Source organism: Hylobates moloch, unplaced genomic scaffold (genome assembly GCF_009828535.3).
Source record: "Hylobates moloch isolate HMO894 unplaced genomic scaffold, HMol_V3 SCAFFOLD_13, whole genome shotgun sequence".
In the NCBI taxonomy this organism is placed as follows: domain Eukaryota; kingdom Metazoa; phylum Chordata; class Mammalia; order Primates; family Hylobatidae; genus Hylobates; species Hylobates moloch.
The window spans coordinates 104,857,609-104,878,524 of NW_026652288.1; the positions used below are offsets into that span (position 1 = coordinate 104,857,609).

Genomic DNA, 20,916 nt, shown 5'->3' on the forward strand with positions numbered 1-20,916 from the left:
AATCACTGGGCCAGACACAGTGGCTCATGCCTGTAATCCCAGCACTTTGGGAGGCCAAGGCAGGCAGATTGCTTGAGCTCAGGAGTTCAAGACCAGCCTGGGCAACATGGCAAAACCCCATCTCTACAAAAATACAAAAATTAGCCGGGCATGGTGGCACATGCCTGTAATCCCAGCTCCTTGGGAGGCTGAGGTGGGAGGATGGCTTGAGCCCTGGATGGGGAGGTTGGAGTGGGCCAGGGACATACCACTGCACTCCATCCAGACTGTCTCAAAAACAGAAAGAACCACTGGTCTAGTCACACAAAGGTGGGATAAAGGCTATAAATAGTCTCAAATAAGTTGAAATTGCTAAATTAGTTTTATTGTCAAATTTGAGGAAAAAACTTCAGTTTTCAGGGATTTTTGGATTTTAGAATTAAATAATGGATTACAGACACTAATGGATTTTAGAATAAGGGTAAGGGATTCATTTGTTTAATCACCTTAAACATGGTAATATGGCTCTGATGGCTGGTAATAGATATAAGCAAAGATAAAGATACACCTCTTAATATTCTACATGGAGAGGTAAACCCAAGTAGAAGATGAATGGTGCTTTGTATGTAATACCCCTTAATACACATTTAAGTGAGATTATATAATGGTGAAAATTTGAGTTAGTATTAATGAAGAATCAAGTCTTGGAGAATTTAGATTCATAGACAGGGCATAATCATGGAGCAGTTGAAAACCTGTTCATTCATTTCATTGTATATCACCTCTTTCTAATTTTGTTTTATTAATTTTTCTTGTGAAGTTATAACTGAAAAGCCTTAATGGAAGTATGTTTTTAAAGTTTATTTAAAGGAAGCGATAAGTTGTGTATTTGACATGTTTGAGAATGAAAGACCTACTTAGGCTGGATTAGGTAAAGGTTAAAGAGGAAGATGAAGCAATAAACCAAAAATTGTGCGTGGGAAGAAGGCAATGAAGTGTGTATTGGAATAGTCAGTCAGTATATTTAAAGTGGGAAAACCTAAAAATGGGAATGTAAACATGGTATTTAAAATTATGGAAGTCAGAAAAAAAAAAGGATAAAGGTTAACACCAGAAAAAATTGCTAAAAGAGTTGCTCTGCCTTCCCTCTGGAGAGCTAGAATCCAGGGTAGAGTAGGGAAATTCTCACGATAGAGTAAAGTATACTTGGGCACAGCACGGAAAAGTAAATGAAACAAAAAGTGTGGACAGTCTGGTGCTTGATTTTGGGTAGTGGAAGCGTTTGTGAGCAAACTGAACTGTGTTAACATCAGTGTGGAAGAGCATCCCCCTCTCTGATCATTTTGAGAATCTTCCAGTTTTATCCTCCTTTTCATTTCTTTCTCCCCAAATTACTTACCAGCTGTAGCTAACTCAAGGTCCCCCTAAGAAAGGGGGAGTGAACATATTGGTTTCCTAGCGGGGACTCTAACTGCTTTTAGGTGTATCAGTTCTTTATAGCTGTCATTGATATTCGTTCACTTTGTGGTGGTGATTTCTGAAGTCTTTGTTTTGTTATGTTTACAGTCAACATCCAATAACTTTTTAGTGTTGATCTTAAAACTTTACAAGCTCTCTAAAAATGAACTTTGCCTTACCCAGTTTTTTCTTTCTCTTAAAAAATTGTTAGTGAAAATGTTAAATATATTAAAAGTAAACAGAACAGTGTAATCAATGCTGTCACCTAATTTCAGCAGTTACCGTCATCCTGCCTCCACTTATTTTTTAGATAAAATTACAATTATCAAAATGCACAAATATTAACTCTACAGTTTTGACAAATGGATACACCCGTGTATAAGCCATAACCACTATCAAATTGAATTTGGCTTTAATTTTTTACTTTGTGTTGACATCATAGACACAATAGTATATTTTATATATATATATAGTATATAGTCTATATGCATACTGTATACTATATACTATATAGTATATGTATAGTATATATATGTATAGGATATATAGTGTATATATAGTATGTATAATATATATAATATGTAGTGTATGTATAGTATGTATAATATATAATATATATAGTATATATTTATATAGGCTGGGCACAGTGGCTCACACTTGTTAATCCTAGCACTTTGGGAGGCCAAGGCAGGCAGATCACTTGAGGTCAGGAGTTCAAAACCAGCCTGGCCAACATGGTGAAACTCTGTCTCTACTGAAAGTACAAAAAAATTAGCCAGGAGTGGTGACATGCCTGTAATTCCAGCTACTCGGGAGGCTGAGGCAGGAGAATCACTTGAATCCGGGAGGTGGAGGTTACAGTGAGCCAAGATCGTGGCACTGCAGTCCAGCCTGGGGAACAGAGTGAGACTGTCTCAAAAAAAAAAAAAAAAAAAAAAGTATATGTATATATATATGTATATAAAACATCCTTGTACCTACCACCCAGCCTAGAATTTTATTAGTACCTCTGAAGTCCCCATCTGCTATACCCCATCCTAACCTTCTCTTTGTCCCCAATATCCACCATTCTGCATTCTGCATTTTTATTGTAATTTTATAACATATCTAGGCACCCTCAAATATCTATGGTTTAGGCATGCCTGTTTGGGAACCTTTTATGAATGGAATTATGCTGTCTGCATTTTTTCCACATACTTTTCACTCAGCTTTATGCTTTTGAGACTTGTTGATGTGTGTGTGGTGTAGTTTGTTCACTTTCGCTGCTGTATATTGCTACACTGTAAATATACTGCAGTTTATTTAGCCAGTCTCCTATCTGTAGACATTTGGGTTGTTTTCATGAATAGTGTTGCTGTGGATAATCTTGAATGTACATCTTACTGGATGTAGGGCAAACCTTCTCAAACTTCAGATGATCTGTTAGTTTAGTTGTTGAATTGCTAATTAGAATCATCTGGGAAGCTTAATAAATCTGTGTTCAAACTCCATTTCATTCCAGTTGAATCAGCAATCAGCATCTTTAGGGGCTTACCCTGGGCATCAGTTTTGGTTTTGTTTTTAATTTTTTAAATACCCCAGATGATACTGATGTGCAGCTCATATTAAAAACCAATGCATTGGTGGGACGACACTAAATGAACTAGAATAATATAATCAGAGTATTATGCACACAGTAAAAACGTTGTCTTGTGAAACAGTTTGTTTTAGTTATGTGTATACTGAGTCAGGATATAAAATGTATTTCTTGGTGTGGGTCCTGACCAAAGATTTAAAGGTCATTCAGAGGTGTATATTTAGGATTAGAATTGCTGGGTTACAGGCTGTTCCCGTGTGTGACTTGGCTAGGTTTGTCAGATTGTTTTCTAAAAGTTTTTAGTGTCCATTCTCACCCACAGAAGATGAGCGTTCCCATTGCTGAGCACCCTCAGCAACTCTGGGAGGGGTGAAATAGTAGCTCATTGTGTTTTAAATTGGCCTTTCCCTGATTACTCAAAAAACTGAGCCTCTTTTCGGGTTAATTGACCATTCCTGTGTGCTTTCTGTGAAATATCTGTTCAAGAGAAAGAAATATCTGTTCACTATCTATATTAGTCTGTTTTCACACTGCTGATAAAGACATACCTGAGACTGGGTAATTTATACAAGAAAAAGGGTTTATTGGACTTACAGTTTCACATGGCTGGGGAGGCCTCACAATCATGGCGGAAGGCAAGGAGGAGCAAGTCGCGTCCTACGTGGATGACAGCAGGCAACGAGACAGAGCTTGTGCAGGGAAACTCCCCCTTTTAAAACCAGGAGATCTTGTGAAGACCTGCCCATGATTCAGTTACCTCCTACCGGGTCCCTCCCACAACACGTGAGAATTCAAGAAGAGATTTGGGTGGGGGCACAGCCAAACCATATCAAGGTCTTTAATCCATTTTTCTACTTGGTGGTTAGCTTTTTCGTTTTCTTTTAATAAACATTCGTTTTAGTCTATACACTAATCCTTTGCCAGTTATATGATGTTAAAGATGGTCTTCCAAGATGTGATTTGCCTTCTCGCCCTTTCAGTACTATATTTTAATGAATAGAAGTTATTAATTTTGATATGGTGGAATTGATCAGTTTCTCTTTTCTTTTTTTTTTTTTTGAGACGGAGTCTCATTCTGTCACCCAGGCTGGAGTCTAGTGGCTCAAGCTGAGCTCTCTGCAACCTCCGCCCCCAGGTTCAATCAATTCTCCTGCCTCAGCCTCCCAAGTAGCTGGGATTACAGGCACCTGCCACTGTGCCCGGCTAATTTTTGTATTTTTAGTAGAGACAGGGTTTCATTATCTTGGCCAGGCTGGTCTTGAACTTCTGACCTTGTGATCCACCTGCCTCAGCCTCCCAAAGTGCTAAGATTACAGGCATGAGCCACCGCACCTGGCTTCAATCTCTCTTTTTTTTTTTTTTTTTTTTTGAGGCGGAGTCTCGCTCTGTCGCCCAGGCTGGAGTGCAGTGGCACAATCTCGGCTCACTGCAATCTCCGCCTCCTGGGTTCACGCCATTCTCCTGCCTCAGCCTCTCCGAGTAGCTGGGACTACAGGTGCCCGCCACCACGCCCGGCTAATTTTTTTGTATTTTTAGTAGAGACGGGATTTCACCGTGGTCTCGATCTCCTGACCTTGTGATCTGCCTGCCTCAGCCTCCCAAAGTGCTGGGATTACAAGCGTGAGCCACCGCACCCAGCCTCAGTTTCTCTTTTTTATGGTTCGAGCTTTTTGTTTTTTAAGAAATTTCTGTCTAACTTGGGGTCATAAAGACATTTTCCTGTATTTTTTCTATAGCTTGCATTTTACACTTTAAATCTTTGAGCTAGCTGGATTTTATTTTTGTATATTTGTGAAAAGATTCACTTTCACTTTTTTCTTTAAACTTGGATAGTATCCCCGACCCATTTATTGAGTCTTCTATTTCCCCACTGACCTATACCACCATTATTTATCAAGTTTCCATGTGAGAGTCTGTTTCTGTGTTCTCTATTTTATTCCATTAGGTTATTTGTCTGTACCTGAGCTAATAATAGCACCCTGTCTTGATTACTATATCTTACAATCTTTTTTTTCTCTTTGAGGCGGGGTCTCACTCTGTGACCCAGGCTGGAGTGCAGTGATGTGTCTTGGCTCACTGCAACCTCCACCTCCCAAATTCAAGTGATCCTCCTGCCTCAGCCTTCCAAGTAGTTGGGACTACAGGTGCACAACACCACGCCCAACTAATTTTTGTATTTTTTGTAGAGACAGGCTCATATGTTGCCCAAGCTGGTTTCAAACTCCTGGGCTCAAACTATCTGCCAGCCTTGGCCTCCCAAAGTGCTGGGATTACAGGCGTGAGCCTCTGCACCTGGCTCTTATAATGATTGTTAATGCCTGATAGAACAAATCTCTTAACCAGATTCTTCTTCAGAATCCCGTTAATTGCTTTGGCTTTTTGCATCTTTCTATAAATTTTAGAATCTGTTTATCATGTACTTTAACAGAAAAAAAAAACCTGTGGCTACTTTGATTAGAATTGTATAGACTTCGGGCCGGGTACCGTGGCTTATGCCTGTAATCCCAGCACTTTGGGAGGCCGAGGCAGGCAGATCATGAAGTCAGGAGAGCGAGACCATCCTGGCTAACAAAGTGAAACCCCATCTCTACTAAAAATACAAAAATTAGCCGGGCGAGGTGGCAGTTGCCTGTAGTCCCAGCTACTCTGGAGGCTGAGGCAGGAGAATGGCGTGGACCCGGGAGGCAGAGCTTGCAGTGAGCCTTGATTGCGCCACTGCACTCCAGCCTGGGCGACAGAGCGAGACTCCGTCTCAAAAAAAAAAAAAAAAAAAAAGAATTTTATAGACTTTGTAGGGCGAATGGGGGAGAATTGCATCCACCTTTGTAGTTGAGGGTGGAGAATCTGCAGAGCCTTTGCGTAGCCTGTTTACAGGGAAGTTTAGTTGCACGTCGTTTTCGGTCTCAGACAGAGATGTGTGGAATGTTTGGAGGGTAGGATGCTTCTTGATTCCTCCTGTTTCCTGGAGCTCTACCTCCCTTTCCTCTTACACTGACTGCTCCTACCTGGAAGCTGAAACACAGCCCAGTCACTGGGGCCCAGCTTTCAGCATTAGGAATGAGGGAGAACCTTGTGTGTATGTTTACACATCCGTGCTTTTGTGAACATAGAAATAACCTGCTCTGCTGCTCTCACTGGATTATCCCGTTCATCACCCTAGTGGTTGCCTCTGGGTCCCCTCATTTCCACCCACCTTGCTTCTAGTTTCAGCCACCTGCAGCAGTTTATAGAATCATTTTCCCACCGACATCCTGACTGCTGCTTCTCTCGCTAGTCATCCTAATTGCTTTTCATTCTTGAGCATTCCTCGTGGATTTTATTCTGTGAAACACTCGGATTTGGTGTAGAAGGGAGAGAACTACAGTATGTGCTCAGTACATCATCTTGAAACAGAAGAGTCTAAAAGGCAAACAATTGTATTTCCATTTTTTAAAAATCATAATGACCGTAAGACTTTTGCCATCTCTAATGTAAGGCCTGATCTAGAGATAATTCATTTTATTCCACTAAAAAATTTACATCCCTTACTGCTTTCCTTACTAAAAAAAAAAGCTAATATTTTTATAAAAAGAAAATAAAGACTGTAGGATGTTTTCAGTTATTAATTACTGGTTTTAATTGGCATCACCAAAAAACTTGAGAAAATTAGAAATCCTTTTGGATCGTGCCGTTTTAGGGCAACTTGATGGAACAGATCTTTTTTTCCATGCTTGCTTGTGTGTACTATGTGAATAATCAGAGATGAGTGATAAAGCAGATAGTGTCCCTGCTCCCATGACAGCAATCTAAAACCATGGTATAGAATTACAAGCTATGAAAAGTGGTACAGAGGTAGTGTACAACATGTGTCTAATCTGGAGTGTCTGGGAAGGCTTCCTAAGGAAGTGATAATAGAGCTGAAGACTGCAGGATGGGTAAGGGAAACGATAGTTACAAAGTGTTTTCCATGCCTGGGGAAGAGCCTGTTTCAGTGGCCCACCTACAGGAGGGATGAGAGCACATCCATGGAGCTGAGTACCGCCCAGTGTTGTTGGAAAGCAGAGAGGGAGGGAGAGAGAATTACAGCAGGGTGGATGTAGGCACTACAGACAGCAGAAGAGGCTGAAGAGGTAGGCAGTGACCAGGTCATAAAGGGCCTTGTATTCTATGCTACACAGCTCAGATTTTATCCTGTTTCCTGGGGAACCATTACAGATTTTTTTTTTTTTTTTTTTTTTGAGGCGGAGTCTCGCTCTGTCGCCCAGGCTGGAGTGCAGTGGCGCAATCTCGGCTCACTGCAAGCTCCGCCTCCCGGGTTCACGCCATTCTCCTGCCTCAGCCTCTCCGAGTAGCTGGGACTACAGGCGCCCGCCACCACGCCCGGCTAATTTTTTTCTATTTTTAGTAGAGACGGGGTTTCACCGTGGTCTCGATCTCCTGACCTCGTGATCCGCCCGCCTCGGCCTCCCAAAGTGCTGGGATTACAAGCGTGAGCCACCGCGCCCGGCACCATTACAGATTTTTAAACAGGGGAAAGACCTGGCCATCTCTCTGTTTTAGATAGGAGAGAATGGTAGGTATATAGAAAGTAGGTTTTGTTCGAAGTCTGAGAGTGAACTTGGAAACTAGTTAGGAGGCTTTTGCAGTAGCCCAAGTGAGAAATGGCCTAACTAGTCTACTACTTTCAATAATGAAAATGTCAGTGAGCCATTTGACTTTTTAAAATAAGCTTTATTCGTACAGCTAGAGTTGAATGGTATTGTCTTTATTAACTAAAGCAATTTTCACATCTAGCTATTCAACCTATAAGCACCTTCACTTCTGGTTGGTTATGACTTAGATCTGTAAACAACCTTTCTGATTAAAAAAAAAGAATTCTGAGGTTAATAATAGTAGCCCATACTTCTCTGCCTATTTCCTAGAGGAGTGGTCTCCAACCTTTTTGACACTGGGATAATGGTTTCATGGAAAACAATTTTTCTTTTTTCTTTTTTTTGTTTCATCTTGTTGCCCAGGCTGGAATGCAATGGCGTGGTCTTAGCTCACTGCAACCTCTGCCTCCTGGGTACAAGCAATTCCCCTGCCTCAGCCTCCCGAGTAGTTGGGACTAGAGGTGCGCACCACCATGCCCAGCTAATTTTTTTGTATTTTTAGTAGAGACGGGGTTTCACCATGTTGACCAGGCTGGTCTCGAACTCCTGACCTCAGGTGATCCACCCACCTCAGCCTCCCAAAGTGCTGGGATTACAGGCGTGAGCCACCGTGCCCGGCCGGAAAACAATTTTTCTATGGGGCTGGCGGGGGGTGGTTTTGGTATGAAACTCTTCCACCTCAGATCATCAGACGTTAGTTAGATTCCCGTAAGGAGTGTGCAGCCTAGATCCCTCACATGCGCAGTTCACAATAGGGTTCGCGCTCCTGTGGGAATCTAATGCTGCCACTGATCTGACAGGAGGCGGAGCTCAGGCGGTGATGCTCACTCCCCACTGCACACCTCCTGCTGTGCCGCCCAGTTCCCAACCAGCCATGGACCTGTCCTGGTCCACGGCCCCGGGGCTGGGGACCCCTTTCCTAGAGAATTCTCTGCTGTGTGATGGAATTTGAAGCTATTGCACATCAAAAGAACAAAGGAGGAATTACTTATGCTTAGACTAGAAACAGAAGAGTCTTCCTTTTAAACAGATAAAGGGTTTCTTTTATTTGTTTAGCCTTAGACTGTAGCTTGAAAGCAGTCTAAAAGGTAGTGGCCCTAGAGAATGTGACAGTAGCCTACTTAGAATTCTTTTCAGTACCTTTTGTCAACATGTGACTCAGGGTCTCTGCCTCTTGGCTGAAGGTTGCTGCCTGCCTGCTGCTGCTGTTTTGTTGTCTAATGAAGTTGGAAAATGATTCTAAGAATCTTTTTTTCCCCTAGGACACTAGTTAAATTGTTCATTTTATTAAAATAAGTTTTTTGCCCTGGTCTATTACTTCCCATCAAGTGATCTGGTTGCCTGGTGAACCTCCCGTAGATGGTTGTGTTTGATAAGCAGAAGTGGGAAGTTAGGCCGGGCGCGGTGGCTCACGCTTGTAATCCCAGCACTTTGGGAGGCCGAGGCAGGCGGATCACGAGGTCAGGAGATCGAGACCATGGTGAAACCCCGTCTCTACTAAAAATACAAAAAAATTAGCCGGGCGTGGTGGCAGGCGCCTGTAGTCCCAGCTACTCGGAGAGGCTGAGGCAGGAGAATGGCGTGAACCCAGGAGGCGGAGCTTGCAGTGAGCCGAGATTGCGCCACTGCACTCCAGCCTGGGCGACAGAGCAAGACTCCGTCTCAAAAAAAAAAAAAAAAAAAAAAGAAGTGGGAAGTTGACCTCCTTTTATTTTATGAAACATGAACAGATTTCAGATTTCTCCAAAGCTAAGCTGTCACATGTAGGGGTCCATCCCGCAGACTCTGACCCAATGACGGATGAATAACTTACACTGACACAGATGTTATGCTTGTCAGCCCAGCTGAGAGTCTGGGCCGCTTACAGACTCCCAGGAGAGTGCTGTAAAGCGTTGCAACCATCAGCCTCAACTAGGCAAGGAAGCTTGCATTTATTTAGTGTAGATTAGTTGACAAAGGCTTGAGTCAACACACCTGTGGGTAATTCACCTGGTCGCCCCCACCCTGGAGAGGGCCATCTTGCCCACGAATGATCAAAGGTTAGTCTTAGGACCACATGAGTCAACAAGCTCTTTAGATAAACTACTTTATATTCCTTTGTATCTGTACCTTAAGCTCTCTGGCTCCTGAAAAGAGAATCTGGCTACCTTCAGCCAAACTTTGAAGCTATGCAGAACTCCCCGTTCTTCCAAGAAGGTTTGCTTTTTTCTTTTTTTTTTTTTTTTTTTTTTTTGAGACGGAGTCTCGCTCTGTCGCCCAGGCTGGAGTGCAGTGGCGCGATCTCGGCTGCAAGCTCCGCCTCCCGGGTTCACGCCATTCTCCTGCCTCAGCCTCTCCGAGTAGCTGGGACTACAGGCGCCCGCCACCACGCCTGGCTAATTTTTTGTATTTTTAGTAGAGACGGGGTTTCACTGTGGTCTCGATCTCCTGACCTCGGGATCCGCCCGCCTCGGCCTCCCAAAGTGCTGGGATTACAAGCGTGAGCCACCGCGCCCGGCCGCTTTTTTCTATTTCTATAATTTCTTCTGCCATCCTGACTGAACCCCCACATCTACATAAATTTATTTTGATTGGCCCTCTATTTCTGGGCTTCTAGAGTTGTTATATAACAGTATTAAAGACATTCTGTTGGTATAGCAATATCCTTCCAGCACATTGTTCAATTCGAGACGTGCTTTAGTATCTTTTTGTTTTAGACACTGTTTCTGATATCCCTTCCTTTTCCCATTGAGACTATTAAAATACAGAGAGTACCTGTATGTGTGTTATGTAAAAACAAATGGCATTAAACAGATTTTTAGGATTTTATGTTTATTTTGAATGAACTAATGTGACTCTATCTCAAGTTCTGCTTAATCGTTTTTGTGTTTTTCCTTTAACTTTTTACTCTATACTCCTATCATATATGAAACTTTAATATATTTCTCTAAACTCTTAACATTTCCAAGTTGAAGAATATGACTAGGCCTTAGACACAGCAGGAACCAGGAATTCTCTTGCTAGATATGTTATCTCTCACCCTTCTTTTTATATTGTTTTCTTATTTTACACTTCTTATTTCAGAATGTTTTTTCTCTATGTGTTAAGAAATATAATTCCTGGGCTGGGCGTGGTGGCTCACGCCTGTAATCCCAGCACTTTGGGAGGCCGAGGTGGATGGATCACGAGGTCAGGAGATCGAGACCATCCTGGCTAAAATGGTGAAACCCCGTCTCTACTAAAAATACAAAAAATTAGCCAGGCGTGGTGGCAGGCGCCTGTAGTCCCAGCTACTCCGGAGGCTGAGGCAGGAGAATGGCGTGAACCCAGGAGGCGGAGCTTGCAGTGAGCTGAGATCGCGCCACTGCACTCCAGCCTAGGTGACAGAGCGAGACTCTGTCAAAAAAAAAAAAAAAAAGAAATACAATTCCTGGGCTCAGTTTCTTATAACTTCAGTCACTGGTGATGGACTGATTCTCAGGGAGCCGAGTCTAGCTTAGCTGCTGAGGTGGCTGCCCCTGCGCCAGTTGCTGGAGGTGTGTGGGAAGCTGTGCTGACCTGGCTTGAGTTAGGTGCCCACCTCGAAAATGGCATCTTTCCCAACTGTCTGTATAGAGGAAGGATGAGGGAAGTTTCCAGAAGTAGGATGCTGAGCAGATTTTTTTAAAAGGAAGAACACGTATAATCATAGTACGTTAAATGGTAAACTACTAGTTTATCATTAACTAATAAATATTTTCTCCTGTAGGTAGGGTATTCCGTTAGAAGCCAAGGGACATAAGGAAATGTTGAGTGCACGACCTCAGATTACTCAAAGTCTAGTGAAAATTGAGAGAGAGGTAATTTATGATAGATAGATTAATAATTGTGTGTTTCTGTAAAGAGAATCCAGGCTTAACAGTTTCATTTCCCTCTGCTCCTGTCTGTAACCAGTATTCCCTTCTCTCTCACTGTGACCACATCTCTTTTAAGTTACATGCCTAGAGAGGAGATGGACATTTGAGCATAAATCTCTCATTACTAGTTAAATAAGTATTATTGTGTTTCCTACCAATACTAAACTAGGAGTATCTTTGTAAACAAAGAAGAGCATACGGTAACATTTCCAGTTTTATATGTGTAGACTTATCAAACAGCATGATTTTTAACTCTTTGATATTAGAAGAATCTTCTGGTTAAACACAGCATGTTGACCACATACAGAAGCATTCTATTTACTCTCCCTCCCAAGACCCAACTAAAATGACAGAAAAAAAAAAAATACATACACACACACACACACACACACGCACACACAGACAAGGTCAAAGAGAAAAAGAGGAGATAGTAGTGTGAAAGAGGCTTCAGTACACATTTGGAAGGCGGAAGTGGTGGAAAATTGGCACCTGACTTGGCAGGACAGAGAAACACATAACCTAAGCGTTTGCAGAGGGGAATCTGTGAGAAGGGAACCAAGTTTCCCTTATAAAAATTCCAGAAGCTCAAGATTTAGAGGCACACAATACTGTGTCGGAGTTGGGGTGGGATGTAATACACATGCTGTAAAGAAGGGGGATTAGTTGAAAATCAACATAGAAAGTGTCAAAGGCCCCCCCAGGACTCCTGCTTTACACCCCACACATCCATGTAAATGTAACCCCCATCCTCTGGAAGGAAAACAGAATAAACTGACATTCATATTTATTTCCAGAGAATTTAAACCAGAGAAGCCTCTGTTCTTATCAGGGGAGTCAGGCAAAGTTGAAGCACCAGAATAAAGAGAGTGACTTCACGCAAGTCAGCATTTTCAGCTCCTTTCCCCATCCTGCTTTCAGAACACCTGTAGCCTGCCTCACAGCCTCAGAGAGGAGATTGGAAGATTTTTCTCTGGATAAACAATGGCCTGGGGAAAAAAATACTTTAGGTACCTTGCATGCATGCTGTCCTTATCTTTAGTGTTAAGGTTGGCTTAACTCCCAGTGGGCTTTTTAATACTTTTCTGTATGAGTAGACAGTAAAGGATCACCCAACATTTAGGAAAAACCCTTTATAAATGAGAGGGAGAGTCCAAAACAATAGGGATAAAAACAGGAACTTAAAAGAAATAGTGTAAGGAGAAAACAACCCCCACATACTGTATAATCTTCAAAGAGGAGATAAAGGAATCTATGAAACAAAGAAAGAGTTCGCAGAGAAAGAATGATCAGAGAACAATGGAAAACAGTTCTTGGAATATCAACATTTAAAATTACCAAAACAAACAAAAGATAGCATTAGAAAGAAGAGTGGAAGATAATCAAGAAATTCTCCCTGCTGGAGTGGTGGCTCACGCCTGTAATCCCAGCACTTTGGGAGGCCAAGGCAGGTGGATTGAGGTCAGAAGTTCGAAACCAGTCTGGTCAACATGGTGAAATCCCGTCTCTACTAAAAATACAAAAATTAGCTGGGCTTGGTGGTGTACACCTGTAATCCCAGCTACTCAGGAGGCTGAGGCAGGAGAATCACTTGAACCTGAGGCGGAGGTTGCAGTGAGCCAAGATTGCGCCATTGCACTCCAGCCTGGGCAACAGTGCAAGACTCTGTCTCAAATAAAAAAAGAAAAAATTCTCCCAAAGAATTAAACAAATACAAAGATGGAAAATATGAGAGAAAAAGTAACAGTTAAAAGATCTAACTAAGGCTGGGCGCGGTGGCTCACGCTTGTAATCCCAGCACTTTGGGAGGCCGAGGCGGGCGGATCACGAGGTCAGGAGATCGAGACCACGGTGAAACCCCGTCTCTACTAAAAATACAAAAAATTAGCCGGGCGTGGTGGCAGGCGCCTGTAGTCCCAGCTACTCGGAGAGGCTGAGGCAGGAGAATGGCGTGAACCCGGGAGGCGGAGCTTGCAGTGAGCCGAGATCGCGCCACTGCACTCCAGCCTGGGCGACAGAGCGAGACTCCGTCTCAAAAAAATAATAATAATAGTCGGGCGTGGTGGCTCACGCTTGTAATCCCAGCACTTTGGGAGGCCGAGGCGGGCGGATCACGAGGTCAGGAGATCGAGACCACGGTGAAACCCCGTCTCTACTAAAAATACAAAAAAATTAGCCGGGCGTGGTGGCGGGAGCCTGTAGTCCCAGCTACTCGGAGAGGCTGAGGCAGGAGAATGGCGTGAACCTGGGAGGCGGAGCTTGCAGTGAGCCGAGATTGCGCCACTGCACTCCAGCCTGGGCGACAGAGCGAGACTCTGTCTCAAAAAAAAAAAAAAAAAAAGAAAAAAGAAAAAATAATAATAAAGATCTAACTAATGACAAGTGGAGGACACAGCGAATTCTAGCTGTAAGATGGTGGTGTAGAAGCATGCTGGCTTCACTTACTCTGCCCTTGCCACCACAGAAAACCAAGAACATAACAGCACTAAGATGATCGCCAGCAACATCCAAGAACTCAGATATGAGAAGGAGACAGTTCCCAGGGGCACAGAGAAATGAACTCCAGGCATCCTTCAAGAATCGGACTTCCGTATCTGCAACACCCATTCCCCCTGTCCGCCTGGCGCCAAGTGTGGGAAAATCTCCCCCAATTCACAGTTTCTACATGGCAAAAAGTGAGATTGAAGAGGACAACCACCTTCCCCACCATCTTGGGTTACCTGGCAGGAGGCCTGTCCCTGCCTTAGCCCACAGGCGGCATAGGGAGTGCCTAAAGGGAGAACTACCCTGAGGACAGCCAGAGGCAAAGGAGGGAGGCGGGATTACTGTTCCCAGTCTTGGAACCCCTGCTGTATAACTCAGCCAAAGGGGATGCCACATAGAGCAGCTGTTCAGCAACACCATGGTGTAGGAGGTTTATTCCACAGGACCTTTGGCAAGAACCTTTAGCCACCCTTCCTGTACTGCTACCAGAATATCCCCTTGGGGACTCCTCTCTCCCATTTGGGATGGGCTGCACTCTGCTAGAACCAAGGCAAACCTGGGCTTATGGTGCCATTTAGTGCTGGAAAGGAGGCCGCAACCTAGGCACGGGGGTGGGGAAAAGAAAATCAACAGGTAAATTACAGAGACTCTCTAAGCAAACATATCCAATAAAAACCAGACTAAATATCCTCATACTTTTCTGAAAAATGGCTTAAAATTTTCCAAATTTAATGAAAACTGTAAACCCACAGATTCAAGAAATTTAACAAAATTTGAGCATAAGAAACATGAAAACTACCGCCAAGGCTTACCATAATCAAATTGTTTAAAACCAGTGGTAGGGCCGGGAGCTTATGCCTCCAGTCCTAGGATTTTGGGAGGCCAGTGTGGGAGGATCACTTGAGCCCAGGAGTTCAAGACCAGCCTGGGCAACATGGCAAAATCCCATCTCTACAAAAAAAAAAAAGAAAGAAGAAAGAAAAATTATCTGGGCAGGGTGGTGTGCACCTGTACTCCCAGGACTTGGCAGGCTGAGGCAGGAGGATTGCTTGAGCCCAGAGGTTGATCCGCAGTGAGCCGAGATCGCACCACTGCACTCCGGCCTGGGTGTCACAGTGAGACCCTGTTTCAAACAAAAAAAAAAAAAAAAAACAAAACACAGTGATAGAGAAAATTTTTAAAAGCTACCAGAAAAAAAAAAGGCTCATTATATATATAGGACAAAGATAGAGTGATCACAGACTTTATCTAAGTAACAGTGCAAGCCAGAAGACAAGGAACAATATCTTTAAAGTATTTAAAGGGAAAAAAATCTATCAGCCTAGAACTGTATACTATTGAAAGTGTCTTTCCAAAACAAAGGAGGACACAGAATTTTAAATGCGTAAAAGCCGAACGAGTGTATCGTCAGCAGACATACTACAAAAAATGTTAAGCCCTTCAGGCAGAAGAACGTGATGTCAGATGGAAATGTGGACTTACAGGAAAGAATGAAAAGCACTGGAGGTGGCACCTCAGTGGTTCCTGACCTTTTTGGCAGCCGGGATTGGTTTCGCGGAAGACAGTTTTTCCACAGACCCAGCGGTGCGGGGGAATGGTTTTGAGATGAAGCCATTCCGTCTGAGGTCATCAGACGTTAGATTCTCATAAGAAGCGCACAACCTAGATCGCTCGTATGCGCAGTCCACAATAGGGTTCACGCCATGAGAATCTAACGCAGCCCCTGATCTGACAGGAGGTGGAGCTCAGGCGGTGATGCTCACTCACCTGCCACTCAGTTCCTGCTGTGCAGCCGGTTCCTAACAAGCCTCGGACTGGTACCAGTCCGTGGTCTAGGGGTTGGGGACCCCTGTGGTATGCGTTCTTTCTTACCTAAATTTCTTTGAAAGATAATGATTTGAGTTTTTAGGAAACAAAGCAGTGATACACCTTGTAACATGGATGAATCTCAAAACATTAAGTAACAAAAGTCATTTGCAAAAGACTGCATGTTGTATGGTCCCATTTGTATTAATGAGCAGAACAGGCAAAGCTATGGAGACAAAGTAGATTGGTGGTTGCCTGACGTTTGGGGTGGGGCAGGGGCTGAAATGGGGAGTCATTGCCATTAGGTGCAAGGTTTCTTTTGGGTATGATAAAAATGTTCTAAAGTTAGATTGTGATTATGATTGCACCACTCTAAATATACTAAAACCCATTGAAGTGTACAATTTCAACAGGTGAACATGATAGTATATGAGGAGTTCTAGCTTAAGAAACAACTGAGTAGATAAAAGGGAATCTCAAAATACTTAGTCCAGAAGAAGGCAGAAAAGATTGATAAAAACAGACCTACCTACAAGAAATCTACTTTAAAACATAAAGCCACAAAATAGGTCAAAATAAAAGGATAGAAGAAGGTGTGTTAACAATTAAAAGAAACCTGGGCTGGCTGTATAAACAGCAAACTAGAGTTTAGAGCTAAAAAATACTATCAGTGATAATAAGAAGGTTGTTATTTCGTGATAATGGGACCAGTTCATTAAGATGATATAATAGAACTAAATATTTATGTACCTAATAACAGCTTCAAAATTCATGAAGCAAAAACTGAGAGGATTTTAAGAAGAAACAGACAAATTCAGTTATAATTGGAGATTCCAAAACTTCTTTCAGTAATTGGTAGAAAAAGTAGACATAAAATCGGTAAGGATATAAAAAATTTGAACGTAACTATCGGCCAACTTGACCTAATAGATGTTTATAGAACACTCCACACAATAACAGCAGAATATACATTCTCTTTAAAGACACATGAGGTATACTTTTAAAAATTCTCAAAAATGTTGGCCGGGCACGGTGGCTCATACCTGTAATCCCAGCACTTTGGGAGGCTGAGGCGGGCAGATCACTTGAGGTCAGGAGTTCAAGACCAGCCTGGCCAACATGGTGAAACCCCGTCTTTACTAAAAATAGAAAAACTAGCTGGGCCATGGTGGCAGGCGCATGTAATCCCAGCTACTCGGGAGACTGAGGAAGGAGAATTGTTTGAACCTGGGAGGCGGAGGCTGCAGTGAGCTGAGATTGCACCACTGCACACCACCCTGGGTGACAGAGCGAGACTCCCTGTCAAAATAAATAGGCCGGGCGTGGTGGTTCACGCCTATAATCCCAGCACTTTGCGAGGCCGAGGTGGGTGGATCACGAGGTCAGGAGTTCGAGACCAGCCTGACCAACATGGTGAAACCCCGTCTCTACTAAAAATACAAAAATTAGCCAGGCCTGGTGGTGGGCACCTGTAATCCCAGCTACTTGGGAGGCTGAGGCAAAGAATTGCTTGAACCCAGGAGGTGGAGGTTGCAGTGAGCCAAAATTGTGTCACTGCACTCCAGCCTGGGCAACAAAGCAAGACTCTGTCTCAAAAAAAAATAAATAAATAAATAAAGGATTTAAATTAAATAAAGTGTATTCTTGTGACCATAATACAATTCAATTAGAAATCAGTCACAAGAAGTTTTCTGGAAATATTTGGAAAGTAAAGAAAGCACTTCACAAATAAAAAGATACTTTGAAAATATATTAAACTGAATGAAAATTCTAAACATCAGTATTTGTAGGATACTGCTAAAGCAGTACTCAGTGGAAAAGTTATAGTATTAAACACCATATTAGAAGAAAAGATTTTAAATCAGTGACTTTAGCTAAGCCATCTTAATAAACTAGAAGGGAAGAGCAGATGAAATCCAAAGTAAGTAGAAGAAAGGAAATAATAAAAAGCAAAATGGGAATAAATGAAATAGGGGGGAAAAAGCAGCAGAAAAGGCCGGGCACAGTGGCTCACGCCTGTAATCCCAGCACTTTGGGAGGCCGAGGCGGGCAGATCATGAGGTCAGGAGATCGAGACCATCCTGGCTAACACAGTGAAACCCTGTCTCTACTAAAAATACAAAAAATTAGCCAGGCGTGGTGGCGGGCTTCTGTAGTCCCAGCTACTCGGGAGGCGGAGGCAGGAGAATGGCGTGAACCCCGGGGGGCGGAGCCTGCAGTGAGCCAAGATCGTGCCACTGCACTCCAGCCTGGGCGACAGCGAGACTGTCTCAAAAAAAAAAAAACAAAAAAAACAAACAACAAAAAAAAAACAAAGGCAGAAAAAATCACTGCAACCAAAAGTAGATTCATTTAGAATGTTAATAAAATGGGTAAACCTGTAGCCAGACTGACGGGGGGCAGTGGATGGGGAGGAGAGACAAATTACCAATATTGAGAATGAGAGAGGTGGTGGCACCCCTACAGATTTTACAGATACTAAAAAGATAGTATGAACAAATATGTACCAATTTTTTTTTCTTTTCTCTTTTTTTTTTTTTTTTTTTTTTTTTGGAGAATGAGTCTTGCTTTGTTGCCTAGGCTGGAGTGCAGTGGTGCGGTCTTGGCTCACTGCAACCTCCACCTCCCAAGTTCAAGCGATTCTCCTGCCTCAGCCTCCTGAGTAGGTGGGATTGGTTATAGGCATGCACCACCACGCCCGGCTAATTATTGTATTTTTAGTAGAGACAAGACTTCACCATGTTGGCCAGGCTGGTCTCAAACTCCTTATCTCAAGTGATCCCTCTGCCTCAGCCTCCCAAAGTGCTAGGATTACAGGCATGAGCCACTGCGCCTGGCCATTGTTAAATTCTTAGCAAGATTTTAGCAATTGCAATCCAGCAGTGTATAAAAAGGGTAATACGTCATCACCAAGTGGATTTCGTTGGTTTAAGTTTGAAAATCGATTGATGTTATTGACTGTATTAACACAGTAGAAAGGATGAGCCATGGGTTTGTCTCAGTACATGTAGAAAAGGCATTTGACAGAACCCAATATCCATTGCTGATAAAAGTGTTCAGCAGGCTTGGAATAGAAGAGAATGCCCTTTAGCCTCATAAAAGACATCTTTTAAAAACCTACCATTGGCATTAAACTTAAGGGTAAAAAGAATGACAGTTTTTCCTCTTAGATCAGGAAAAATAAAATTTCTCTTCATCCACTTTTATTCAACAGTGTACTGAAGGGTCTAGCTAATGTAGTAAGGCAAAAAAAAATTTTTTTTAAGAAAATGAATAAAAGGAATCCAGATTGGAAAGAAGTAAACTTGATTTTATTCACCAACAACATGATTGAATTTTTATAGCAAAATTGTATATTTACAAAAATACTAGTGGAAGTAAGTGTAATAAGGTTTCAGGATATAAGATTCATATTCAAGAAACAACTGTGTTTCTTTATGGCTGCAATGAATGATTAAAATGGAAATTTTAAAACTGCCATTTGCAATAGTATCAAAATCAGGAAATACCGAGGCAGAAATCTGATGAAACAGTGTGTGCTCTACACTGATAACTACTGCTCTGTTTCTGAGTGTCCCCCAGGGTTCATGTGTTAGAAACTGAAGCCCCAGTAAGACAGTGTTGAGAGATGGGACCTTCAAGAGGCGAAGCGAGTGCTCACAGATGGACTCATGTCTTTATTGTGGATGCGCATTGGTTATAAAAGCCAGTTTGGCCCTCTCCTGCTCTCTTTCTTGCAATGTGATGCCTTCTGCTACGTTATGACACAGGAAGAAGGACCCTCACCAGATGTGGCTTGTTGATCCTTGATCTGGAGGACTTTCCAGCCTCCAGGATAACTGTGAGCCAAATGAACTTTTATTTTTTTGAGACAAAGTCTCACGCTGTGACCCAGGCTGGGGAGTGCAGTGACACAATCTCGTCTCACTGCAGCCTCCACCTCCTGGGTTCAAGCAATTCTCGTGCCACTATACTCGGCTAACGTTTGCATTTTAGATACGGTGTTTTGCCATTTGGCCAGATGGGTCTTGAACTCCTGGCCTCGTGTGATCTGCCCACCTCAGTCTCCCAAAGTGCTGGGATTACAGGCATGAGCTACTGCTCCCAGCCGGCTTCTAATGTTTATATTAATAAATTGCCTAGGCAGTGGTTCTGATAAAGCATACCGAACAGATAAAGACAACTACAGACACTGCTGAGAGAAATTTTTAAAGACCTAAATAAATGAAAAGATCTGCTGTTTTCATGGATCAGAAAACTCGACGTTGTTAAGAAATCAAGAAATAAATTCTCAGCCAGGCGCAGTGGCTCATGTCTGTAATCCCAGCACTTTGGCAGGCCAAAGCAGGTGGATCGCTTGAGGCCAGGAATTTGAGACCAGCCTGGCCAACATGGTGAAACCCCGTCTCTACCAGAAATTACAAAAATCAGCCCGGTGTGGTGGCGCATGCCTGTAATCCCAGCTACTCAGGAGGTTGAGGTAGGAGAATTGCTTGAACCTGGGAGGCGGACGTTGTAGTGAACTGAGATCACGCCACTGCACTCCAGCCTGGGCGACAGACAGAATGAGACTCCCTCTAAAAAAAAAAAAAAAAAAGGCGGGGGGGAAGAAAGAAATTCTCCCTAAAATTCATCTGTACATTCATTCCAATTCTAGTCAGAATTCCAACAGGCTTTCTGTAGAAATTAATAAGCTTACTCTAAAATTCATAGGGAAATGCAGAGGACCTGGATTACCCAAGCAGCTTTGACAAAAGAAAAAGACTTATGTGACATAGTTTCGATGTGTGTTACAAAATGGCAATAAAATAATCAAGGCAGTCTGATAGTGGCATAAAGGCAGACAAACGTAATTGCAACAGAGCAGAGCCTCCAGAGATAGACTCACGTATACAGACAACAGTTGACTTCCAACAGTGGTTCCAAACGACAACCAAAATGGTGCTGGCCTTCTAAATGGCAACACTGGAAATGCTGAGGGTAAAAAAACACACTTCCAACTTATATATATGTATATATATATATATATATATAAAATGAGTCAAGAACTATCAACTAAAGGGATAAATTAAGAGGAGAAAAACATAAGATCCAGAAAATAGATTCCAGC

The 20,916-nt window shown here is 42.7% G+C and overlaps 1 protein-coding gene across 2 annotated transcripts in view; it reads left to right on the top strand.

The window, feature by feature from the left end:
• The window catches only part of PAK2 (p21 (RAC1) activated kinase 2), a 53,574-nt gene that overhangs the window by 822 nt on the left and 31,836 nt on the right, over positions 1–20,916 (top strand). The window lies entirely within an intron of this gene.